The 12,976-nt window shown below is 30.0% G+C and overlaps 1 pseudogene; it reads left to right on the top strand.

Annotated features, from left to right (window-relative positions):
- The first annotated feature begins 949 nt into the window (after nucleotides 1-949).
- LOC141451349 (putative cystathionine gamma-lyase 2) lies at nucleotides 950-12,570 on the top strand (annotated as a pseudogene).
- The last annotated feature ends 406 nt before the right edge of the window (nucleotides 12,571-12,976 follow it).

The following is a 12,976-nucleotide window of genomic DNA, read 5'->3' as shown; positions in this document are numbered from 1 at the left end:
AAGCTGGATAATATTCTTTTTTCTTTTTTTCACTTCGTAGATTAATCATTTTATGTTGCTCTGGTTGAGCTTGTATTATCTGATACCGAATATATTGTTTGTTAGATGGCACAAATTAATTTAAAGCTGAACACCCTTTATATCAATCAGCCCAAAAATACAATTTTTTTTTTTTTACAATTAGCCGCTCTTAGTGAATTTTATTAATACAAATACGTTTGCTGTTGCAAGGATTTAAAAGTAGAGAGATAAACCTCTTCTTCAAGAATCTAGCCATAATTTGTTATTATTTTTCATTATCTACGTAAGATTAATATTATTTCTAAAATCACAAAAAAGTTAATAAAATATGAGAAAATAATAAAAGATTTAGAAAAATAAGTGAAAGGTATTGTTAATGCACGGTGATCAGCCATAACTGGTTTCCATTAGACAGAGGTGTGATTACCCTAGAGGTGGCATCACCCGCCCACAGTCTGCAACCGTACTACATTGTGATTGGCCAATACTTTAAACGTAATTATATCAGTGAAATATGTGCTGAGGAAAACCTGCGGATGGATCCTAGAAATAGGGAGATCTGCATCTTTTCGGACAGCCAGGCTGCACTGAACGCTAGATCCGAAAAAGGGAGTTGGCAAAATAAGCCTCTTGTGGCTGAGGTGCCGAGGGGCGTAGTCCCGTCCCGGTTCAAAATCTAATCTAGTATTAATGAAATAAGTAATTACATTTTTTTTTCAACATTTCTCCCGTAGGTATTTGATAAACTTTTGATTTAGGTAAGAAAAAAAAATTCTATTTAAAAATACAATAATTTTTTTTTTTAATACTTTTCGTTTTACACAACTATCGTTAACAGAAACGATATATGAATATTTTAGTATGAAGCTTGTTCTTTATTATTGAAAGTATTCCAGATTTTAATATTCATGCATTATTTATCAAGTAATATCACATTTTTGTCAATATTTAAGATAATATCTTTTAATTTTACAATAATCACTAGTACAAATGATCTTGGTATAATTCTGTGATTTCTGCTTACATAAGCGCGCCCCCTCATGCAAAATACAATACTAAAAAAATATCTGTGTAACAAAATTACACAAGGCTTAAATACATACAAGGTTTCATTAATTTTATTTCACTATTTTTCAAAAAATGTATTAAACTTCATTATCTTATTATCGTCACACACCCCATGTGATATCTTGTAACTACGCATGTAACCTTCCTCACTCAGTTCAAGTGTACAAGTGTAGTGTGAGTCGGAAAATAGTTGAAGTTAAGTAGAATTAACCAACCAATGTCTATTTAAACTGATTAATCATCTTTTGGTAATGGATGAAAGTCCAAAGCTTATAAGGGATTCAACAGAGTACTACTAATGGACAAAATCACCCCTAAGTGAAAAAGAGATTTCAGTGAAGTTAACTTTTTTGCTTAAATTGTTTACATTATTGATTTGGTTGATTATTATTACGAATTGCACATTTTCTATGGTTTCCATTATTATTGGATACAATGTTGCTTCAATTATTTTTATAACTATAACTTTGATTAAATTTGGTTTAATAGCTTGGTGACATTAGCACATTGGTAGAAACTGCAGTCAGTCAGGACCTTTCTATCTTTATCCATTGCTTTCAATCACTTTGCCAGATAGCAGCCTAGTTAGTAATGCTCAGCTTTCATCTGGGAACGATTGCCTCTACCCTTCTTTACGTCTAGCAGCAAACGATATTAGGTGTTTCTCAAGTCTATTTTGGAGTATAAAGAAGCCAAGGAAATCTTGTAACCACTTTGCCTGTGGAAATGTCCTACAGGTAGTTTTATCAATTATTTAATGCGATGAAGTGTTACCATAAAAACTAAAACTTTTTTTGGTAATTAATCTTTTCCTTTGAATCTGTACATATAATGTTATAATTTCTTTACAAAAACGGTTTAAGATTAATTGTAATGTCAAGTGTTAAATGAAAATAATAATTTATTTGTATCATTTCCCGTTAAATACTAGTAAAACGATAATTCTGTTGATTTAGACTTCCTGTTTTGAATTAAGCAAAATATTTTTTTACGTATCGTGTAAAATGTTTCATTTTTATTCTTAAAAAGATTTAATTTTTGAGGTTCACTCAAATTATATTAGAATTAGAATAAAAATATTAGAATATTATAAATTTGATGTGTTTTTTACTCCAATTGATCTTAATGTTCATATAAATGCTTTAGATAAATTACAGTCACATTTATTAATTTTTTTATGAATAATACTTTACCAAAGGTAGGTTTTATAATTAAAATGAAATAATTTTGAACAAAATTGATTTTTTTTCATGAAAATTAACACTAAAACGGTTTATTTTGGTCAAAAACTTAATCAAAACCTAATTTATGGCAGTAAGTGCAACTTGACTAGAACAAGTGTAATAGAAAGTAAAATTGCAAGTTGGAGCTATTCAGATTCAAATAATATACTATTACGATGTTTTACGATGCTACGAGTTCATCGTAAAAGATCGATTAGTTTAAAAAAATAAACTTTATATTTTTATTTAATTAATTCCTTACATTCCTAATGGATTAAGTAAGAAATGTATATTTTAAAATGGTTCAGTTTAAATTTGTAGTATCAATGAATTGAACTCTTTTCAATTCAAGATTAACTCTTATGAACACTTTATTTCATTGAACAATAATGATTTTCCGATAGAAAAAGCCAATACTCTCCCAAAAAATCATGATGTAGTGTAATGGTTAGGGAGATGTCACTTCGATGGTCGGAAAGCAACTATTCTCCCCACCCTACTCCACCAAGTAGCAGCCTAGTAATGAATGCTCAGCTTTCATCTGGAACTGATTATCTCCATGGACCCTGCTTCACATCCAGCAACCGAAAATATTAGGTGATATTCTTTAAACCTATTCTGGAGAATGAAGAAGTCAAGGAAATCTCTACTTACCTCGAATAGAAATGGCGGAGGTGACAGGCTTTTGGAGAATTAAGTAAGAAAATATTTATTTACTCATTTGTTCTTAAGACTTATTATTACTGAAGCTCTACTCCTTTCTATGATTGCCAACAAACGTGATAATATAAGTTAGATTCTTTTTAACAGAAAAATAAAACTTTTTTTCTCTTACCAGAGCTTTCGCTTAGATTAAAAAGCTTGGTATATAGATCACTATCTAGCGGAATAATTGTGAACTGTAAATAGTTATATAGTTTCTAACTCTGCCGCTAGATTGTGCGGGCATGTCAATTTTTATATTTTCATATCAATCTTTTCAAATCACTTGTGACCATGATATCTATTCACTGTTGTATTTCAAATATGTATTCTTTTCAATTTTTTCAAGTAATTTAGATTGGTTAATTTTAGCTAGTGAAAAATCCATACTGCGGTTCAATCTTCGATTCCATGTTACCACTAACGTCTTCTACATTACGAAGGTCTACATTTTGAGTTTTTCTCTCAAACAAAATGATGGCCTATATTTCTAGGTGAGTGAACATTCCATTGTTATATTGTTGTGTTGTAAATACCCTTACTTAAACCTTTTATTGTGTTTATATTATTATAATTCATTTTTATTTACGACGTAAATAACTGCAAATATGTTAATTGCCATTTGATTTATTAAATCTTTGAAAATAAACTATTTCAATACATTTGAACGTATCTTGTTATAAAAGACTCAGTTTCATCCCTATTTTGCTTCTTCATGACTTACTTATTCAGTAAGTAAGTTTTCTGATTATGTAAAATTAACCTTCTTTTTCAGCAAAGAATGACCTAACCAATTAGTAACTATTTTATTTATGGTTTTACTAAATGACTGTTAAATTATGAAAGATTCGACAATAGAGTAATTAATACCACTTTCACTCGAGATTTTTCTTTCTCGTCTTAATGATTATTATTTAGTGGATTAGTTACCTGACAAAAATAATAATAATATTAGCAAAGTATAGATACTAATGTGAAAATCCAGCAAAAGATCATGAACAAACATTTGTTAGACGTAATGACTAGTGTCGTATTATTAGAGTAACTTTATTGTATTTTTACAGGTTTGTACAATGTTGCAAGTAAAGTGAAACTGGGCAGGTTCTTTTGAACATCAAATGAAGGAAGTTGGAATGTTATTTCCAGTACATCCTCATTAACCGGAAATGGTAAGTGAAATTCGCTCATCCAGAAGTACATTTTAATAATTTATAAAAATTATAAGAGAACATGGAGATAACGTATGCACCACGCATTTGACAGAAACAAGTTCGTCAACTAAATACCTTTAAAGTAAATCTTTAAAATTTAAAAATTTAAAAAGGACAGTTGTATAAGGGGTTGATCGTCAAAAACTGCTCGAAAAAGCAGTTGAAAAACACCCAACTTTGACAATTTTTTTCTCTTTTTCTATTAAAGATAAAATTCACAAATTTTCTTAATAATATAGGGCAAATCCTCCTTTATAACTGTAATTTTTTATTGCGTCTACTCAGATCTAATAGTTTTCGGGAAAAAAGTTGCTGAAAATGAGCTAAAAATCAAAAGAGAATAAGAGCCAGTTCTGTTCATAAAGACTTCTAATCATTAAACAAATTTTGTATCTATTAAAGCTTTAATAAAGTAATAGGTTTACACAGATTTCACTTTTTAATATTTAGGGTGTATGTACAAAATTCTTTATGAACTAAATGATTTACTCCATTTTCGTCTTACACTTGGACAATGCAATTAATGCTAGAAAATATTTTAATCTCTTTTAGGGCTACGAATATGGTAGATCTGGTAATCCTTCAAGAGCTGTTCTTGAAGAGTGCTTAGCTTCATTGGTCGATGCGAAATATGGTTTGGCATTTTCATCTGGATTGGCCGCTGACCAAAGTGTTCATGCTCCACCCACTTTTTTTTTAAACGGCGGGAAATTTCGAAAAAATAAAAAACACGTATTTAATCATTTTTAGTCTAGTTTATTTTCAGTGATTAACCCATTTTTTAAAACCCTTGTATCTCGAGATACAGTATCCAACTTTTGTTTTTCAAATGGAACGTTATATTTTTTGTTGCATATTTTTGTAGTATTTGAGCTCCTAAAAACAACAAAATTTTTTTTTTTGAAATCGGTTAGGTTTTTCAAAAGTTATGGTAATTTAAAATATGAAAAACAAATTTCAGTTTACTGTCAAAATTATGTTATTTTTTTAAAGAATCTATTCAAACTGGGCACAATCAACGGATAGGCAAGCCAAAACTCTGGACTCCCACGCTTTGCTTGTAGCAGCACTTATGGTGGCGAAGTCAAGATCTTGGCAGGCTAGAGTTATTCGACGTACAGGTTGTATTTTCTACAAACGTTTAGTGTGGAGTTTTAGGAAATCAACTAATCGGACCATACTTCTGCAGAGAGAACTTAACTGGTGTAAGGTATCTAACTTTTTTTTAAGAGACATTTTGCCAGTTCTGCATGAAGATGTTCATCTACAACCTCGGCTAGATATGTATTTTCAACAAGATGGTTGCCCGGCACATAATGCGAGAGAGATTCGAGGTTACCTGGACAGAAATTTCCATGAAAAGTGCATTGTCCCATCCAATGGCCACCTCGATCTCCGGACTTAACCCAAATGGACTATTTTTTGTGGGGATACCTAAAAAAATAAAGTGTAAAGTATCCTTAATCCCGTGGCTTCAGTCGATGATCTGAAACATCGAATAACTCTAGCCTGCCTAGATCTTGACTTCGCCACCATAAGTACTGCTACAAGCAAAGTGTGGGAGTCCAGAGTTTTGGCTTGCCTATCCGTTGGTTGTGCCCAGTTTGAATAGATTCTTTAAAAAAATAACATAATTTTGACAGTAAACTGAAATTTGTTTTTCATATTTTAAATTACCATAACTTTTGAAAAACCTAACCGATTTCAAAAAATTTTTTGTTGTTGTTTTTAGAAGCTCAAATACTACAAAAATATGCAACAAAAAATATAACGTTCCATTTGAAAAACAAAAGTTGGATGCTGTATCTCGAGATACAAGGGTTTTAAAAAATGGATCAATCACTGAAAATAAACTAGACTAAAAATGAGTAAATACGTGTTTTTTATTTTTTCGAAATTTTCCGCTGTTTAAAAAAAAAAGTGGGTGGAGCATATAACTCTGGTCACCCTGTATATTTTTACTTCAATTGGTTTTGTGCTTGAGAATTTCTCTTTTAAGTGGAAATTAATGTGTATTATTTTGTAGCCTCAGATACCTGAGAAATGTTGCCAAAAAGATGGGAGTTGACACTACTTTTTTCGATATGACTGCCCCAGAAACTTTGAATGAAGTAATCCAGCCTAATACTAGAGTATGTATATTTTTTTCAATTTATATATTTTTATAAACATTTATTCCAAATGGATTGTAGTAATATGTTTATTCAATATTTTTGTTATTTATTTTTTGTAGCTCGTTTGGGTTGAAAGCCCTACGAATCTTATGATGAAAGATATGGACATACCTAGAATAAGTGAAATTATTAAAAGGCATAATCAAGATATTATATTTGTTGTAGACAACACTTTTTTAACACCGTACTTTCAGGTGAACGTTATAGTATTTAATTATTCGAGGTTAATTTTATTTTAAACGTACATAGGATTATAAATTGCCTACACGTAGAGTATGTTCTAATGTTTTGCTTTATAGATAGTTATTTTTTTGACTATTTTTAGGAAGTAAGATTCAGGAAGTATGGATCTTGAATGATTGCCAGCAACTAGTTATTTTTTATTATTACCTATGTATTTAGGACTATACTGTTTATGTTTATAATTAATTTAGGTATTTAATTAGCTTTAATTTTTTATTATTATCATTATTATTTACTTTTGTTTTCATTTTTCAGAAACCATTACCTTTAGGAGCCGACATTTCCATGTATTTCTTTAACTAAATACATGACTGGCCACTCGGACGTAATAATGGGCGCAATGACTACAAATAATGAAGATCTTTATAAAAGGATGCTGTACTTACAGAATTGTAAGTTTCTACTTCTGTGCTTACTAAATATTACAATCCTTATTTACTATAAAATAATGCAATTAATCGAGATAGTTGCAGTGTTGATGGTAACCTTATAAGTTGAATTGTTTATGTTATTTATTTTAAAAAAATAATAATATTCTGTTTTCTAAATCGGCTTTCGCCAATCAACCAGTGACTTTCCCTATATCTTTGTTCACTCAATAATATAATGTTTGCAATCTAAAATCTAACACTCCTCCTTGCGTCTTATTTACATCTACTGATCCTAAACCTTCATCTCATCAATAGCAGGACTCCCTATTTTTTTTAGCCTCACGGTACCAGTACTCAATTCTTGCCTTTATGACACCTCTTCGCATTCGTCCCTTAATGGATTTACGAAAAATTGTATTTATATTATATTGATTTAATTGCATAAATGTTGCTGCCGGAGTATATCAAAAGTTATCTTTTTGAAGTAGTAGTAGTAGTACCGTTCATTTACTTTCTTTTGAATAACGTGGGCATATCATTATTATATGTTTGAGATCTTATTTATTGCTTTATTACCCTTAGCGTATAGGGTAAAGATCTCTTGTTGATTCTTTGCAAATATGATTCACAAACTGTTCTTTTCCTACTTATTGTAGAAATACAAGTCTGTACTCATAACTTGATCTTAAAAACCACCGTCCTTTGGATGATTCGGGGAACATGATCTTATAGGAACTACTCTAGTTGCTGTTATTGTAATCTGCCATTTCTGCAAGGCTTGCTTTGTAATCTTAGATCTCATATCGGTGACAGAATATTTATATTACCGTTGTTGGTGGTAAGCATGTCTTCTACCATTTCGCTGCTCTAACGCCGTCCCCTTACAAAACTAATAGGATCCTTTCTTCTTTGAATTAAGGGTAGCTATAATATCTATATCTTTAACTAATTAAAGGATGTTAAAGCAAATAATCTGTCTTCTCTTTAAAAGGTTTTTTTTTTTGTGTAGCTACTAATAGTAAAATAATTTTTACAGAAACTTCTTTTTTTTGTAACAATTTTAAACATTTTTGCGTTTTGTTTAAAGCAATGGGTATCGTGCCATCACCTTTCGACTGTTACCTCGTAAACAGAAGTCTTAAGACTTTAGCCGTTAGAATGAACCAACATATGAAGAATGCCATCATTGTCGCCAAACACTTGGAAAAACATCCTTCAGAAGAAAGAGTACTGTGCCCTGGTACGCAGATAAATTTATTTTATACATTTTACAGGGATAAATTTTGTTAAGTATGGAAAAATAAATTGATTTTCTATTTTCAAGCTCTACCCAGCCACCCACATCACAGTCTAGCTAAAAGACTTTGGTCAGGAAGCTCTGGTATGATGTCATTCTATATAAAAAATGGAAATTTAGAAAAAAGCAATGCATTTCTGTCATCATCCAAAGTGTTCATATTAGCTGAATCATTAGGAGGTTTTGAAACTCTTGCAGAATTACCGTAAGTACCTACGATTTTGTCAAAATTTTGAAATTGATTTCTTTCGATCAACTTTTCTATGTAATAACGAGGCTGTCTCTTTATTCGGAATAGAGAGAATATTCTGGCAAATAGGATAAACGTCTGAGGTACCTAGTTTCTCATTTATTTATTTTATTTTCTAATTTTTTGAATGAATTGTTCATCAAATGTCATCTCAAAATGCTTTATGAAAATCCTGCTACAATAAATTCCATTAAGATTCTGTATTACTTTATTTGTTTACTGATTTTTTTTTCTCTTTTGCCACTAATCTTATCTTAAACTATGCTTTTCTAGACTTCGGAAGATGTTACTTGATACCATCGATTTTTGGTTGCCACAAATTACTTCCTTCTTTTACAAGCTAACTCTTTTCTTAATCCGTATTTCTAACTAATACTATTTAACTTAACCAAAGTAAATTTAGTAAATAAAGTTAAAATGTAGCAAAAACTATATATGTATATATATTTTTTTTACTTCTTCAGGAGTGATATGACCCTTGCGTCTGTACTTGCAGAACAACGAGCAGTACTCGGCATTACTGACAGTATGATCAGATTGTCTATAGGTTTGGAGGATGCTAACGATCTAATTGCAGACTTAGATCAAGCGCTTGCTGCCATTAAAGCTCACTGAGATAAAAGGTTTTTAATTTTTCTTTTAGAAAGAAAATTGAATATTTTAAGCTTGTACCAAAACTTGACAAAAGTTTGATCAAGTTTGAATATAAAACAAAAAGTAGGCATTTGTTTAAAGATATTTCTAAATTAGAAGGCTTATTTTCAGAAATGGGCTAAAAAATTCGGTGAATTTACAGGAATATATGTATGCTTAAAAACACTTGTTTTCACTCGGTTATTTAATTATTTTTTTTAAAATACCATCTATATTTTTAAAATATTAGGTTTTTTGCAATAATATTTATTGCATTTTAAATTTTTAAAGTTGCCTCAGAGACTTAATTAATTGATGCATTAACAATTGTCAAAAAATTATTTCTTTTTGTTTTTTGAAGTGTTAGCTTTGTTCTTTTTGTTATGTAGTTTAACTTAGGATGGAAGATTTGCGAGGAATCGGTCAAATAAAACAACTCGTCTTTTTACCAACGTTTCGACAAATATATTGTCCTCTTCAGGGCGTGGCTATGCGGGTTGAGTTTCTGTAAAGCTGGTTATTTGCTTGCAGAGTAACGGCTCCGATAACTATTTCTTTTCATCAATTGAAACTTGCACAGCTGAAAGAAAGAAGGTTGGCTCATTTCTGAACTAGTATTTAACCCAGACAAGATTACCGCTAGTCGTAGCCGATTTCTGACGTCAAGAAGGTGAACTATGTCACGATTTTGTCTTAACTAAATTTACATAATAACTGTTCATTATTTTTGGTGATTGAATCATAGTTTCAATAGAATGAAAAAATTAATGCCATTTTCAGTCATGACAAGCTTTATTATGCCGAGCTTTCGACCTAGGGACTAGGTCATCTTCAGGGCCAGTTTACAAAGTTTACATCATTGGTTAGTGTGTCTTCCGTCTTTTCTGCACACTTTTCGATCTGGTTATTGTATGGTAATCTGGAGCATCTTTATTATTTCGTTGTAAATGCTGTTTTGTTTCAGTAATCCGTTTGCAGTTATTCTAGTCTTCAATAAGAGCAATGCTTCAAGAGCTGAAAAAACAAAATTTAGTTTGGGAATTCTTCTTTGCATACTTTAAGTATAGCTGGTTTTGATTGAATATTGAACACATTGAAAAAATAAATAAATGTAAAACGCTAAATTGAATAATCTAAAAGACAGGTTGAGACGCTTTATTCTAGAAAGGAATGCAAAGTCTTCCTGTGGTAATGGTAAGACAAAAATAATAGTACACTTAAATTTTCGGTATCGAGCTAAGTGAAGTTTTTAGTAAGTAGTGAGTGATATTGTCATCCGATAAAAGTTTGACAGCAGTGCATTTAAGCACGAAGTCACCTTTGAGCCAATCTGTTATCACCTTCAATGTATTTTCATATGAGCATAAAGTAATTGCAGAAGATTGAAGTCTTACTGTTGATTGATGGATACAATGGATTAACATGGCTGAGGAGCAACGTTGGACTGAACTAGTTGATAACCTTTTACTCCACCCACGTCTTCAACTTCTGATAAAAATAGTAAGTTTTTATTGATTTAATTATGGAAATTTTAGATACGTTATTGGTAAATGGTGAAATATCAATACATCTTATGGAGATTTATTAAGAATTTTCCTCGCTTGTTGTACCAATATTATTGTTCCATAATTATAGTTTCATAAGATTGGTTCGTTCTATCATACATAGCTTGTGAAAAGAGAGTTTATTATTTTGATATTTGCTCTATTTAAATTAAAGAACAAATCAGAAATTGAAGTCCTTATAATTAAATTAAATAAACTGGGCAACGTTATTAAAAATTCTATACATTCTGTTGAAAATTGGGAATGTGAAAGAAATAAACGTGTTAAGGTCATGCCAATGCTATCTAGCGGCAAGAGCTTAAGCTAAAAAGATGTATTCCGTAAATACTAGTTCCAGTGATCATCGCTAGGTAGCATGAACATGTACTTTGACACTATTAAAATAAACAACCTAACAAAACTACTGTCCGGTAAGACAGTGGGGTAAAAAGGTTATTCTGTTTTCTACTAAAATACTCTATCGATGCTTTATTTTAATTTGCTTTATTTATTAAATGTTCTTCACCCACGTTGATAAACATTTGATGTCGTCAGTATTTTAAAAAGAAGTTTTACTCTAAAAAAATTTCCATGTTTAAAATTCACTGTTTACCTCGTAGTTTGATGTTTCTTTATTTATGATTGATAGTTTTGTGTTGATACTGCTGTAACTAAGTCAGTGAGAACTTTACGTAGCTTAAATAACTGATTGTATTATCTATTTGCATTAAGCGATGACTTCCTCGGAAATTAAGAAACTTCTCTTTGGATCATTACTGCGTTAAGGACTTCTTGCAGGTAAGCAACATTTTTTGTGTAAACTTTTATTTTTAATTAAGTGTTCAACCGCGTCTCTAAACATATTCGAATGTTCTGGAATATACTAGCCCACACAGAAACAATAATAAGTGACAGAACAGTTTCCATATTTAGACTGTTCATTACTTTTTTAATATGGTTAAATCCGCTATTATAATCTATCATTTACTACGTTCAGAGTAATACTACATAAAATAAAACTTTTTTCATTTAAATTTTTGTCTTTGTAGCTGGAAAAAGTTTTAATTTTCCGAAGGGTTTTAATTAGATTGAAATTCTGTTACGTATATTCTCCAATAACAAAACTATTTCTATTCTGTATAAAAAAACAAAAACAAAATAGAATATTAGTAGCACGTTTGATGTATTGTCAATCAGAGTAATCTTTTTAATAAATAATAAGTGTGTTTTTTGAAAATATATTTCCTTTTCTCTGAAAGAAAGGGTTAGGTTATTTAAAAAATGATTTAAACTTTCATATCAATGCTTTAGTTTTATTGCAATCACATTTATTTAATTTTTATGAATACATAATAAATTGTTATAATTTTTTTTTCTAGGTTCTTAATTTAAGCTTAACTAATTATTTTTAGTACATAAATGTAGTTGATTGTACATGATGTTGATTTTCAGATTAAATACCTCTGATACTGGAGTACTGCCTGCAAAACTGTTTATCAATAGAAGCCCAACTGAAATAGACGTAAACCATCTATCCTAGAAGATTTTTGTGAAGAGTCAATTAATAAAACAAGAATTATGTAGTTACTATTTGTAATAAGCATGTTAGTTTCACAATGTAATGTTAGAATTTTTACTTCAAATTACGTGTTCTTTGTTTTAATAAAATGTTTAATTTGTTTGCTGTATATAAAAAAAAATATATAAATTTAAAAAAAGAATCTTTTTTATTCTCCTTTTCATCTAAAAAAAAGAAGGAAAAAGTTCAAAAAACTTCGATAGGTGCTGACAACAGGATGGAAGAAATAATTTCCAAAAATAAAAATAAACTGTTAAAGATATTTTATTAACATGTTTGTATAGATTTATTGTTAAAAAGCAATTATTAAAAAAAAAGAATATTAAGAAAAGAGATTAGAAATAACTGCGACAATGGAAGGAATAAAAAAGAAATCCTTTAAAAAAAAGGATAAAAAAAAACCGTTAGAAAAAGTCTCTTAATTTCGATGTAATGTTTCTGCATTTGATAGTTAATATTAAAGGCAATCCTGGAATGTATATGTTAGGTCGATCAATTTTGAAAATCAAGAAGTAAAAATTATTGTAAAAAGTAAAACAGAAAAATTAGTTTCAAAAATGGCCACAAGGTAGAAGCACTTACTGGACTTGTCAATTATATAAACCTTTAGTTTACTTATTTGCCACCATGTAGCACTAACACTGTATATACAACAGTTAT

The sequence above is a fragment of the Rhodnius prolixus genome, unplaced genomic scaffold (assembly GCF_049639745.1).
Source record: "Rhodnius prolixus isolate KJV_2025 unplaced genomic scaffold, Rpr scaffold_8, whole genome shotgun sequence".
NCBI lineage: Eukaryota > Metazoa > Arthropoda > Insecta > Hemiptera > Reduviidae > Rhodnius > Rhodnius prolixus.
This window is presented reverse-complemented; position numbering and strand designations above follow the sequence as displayed.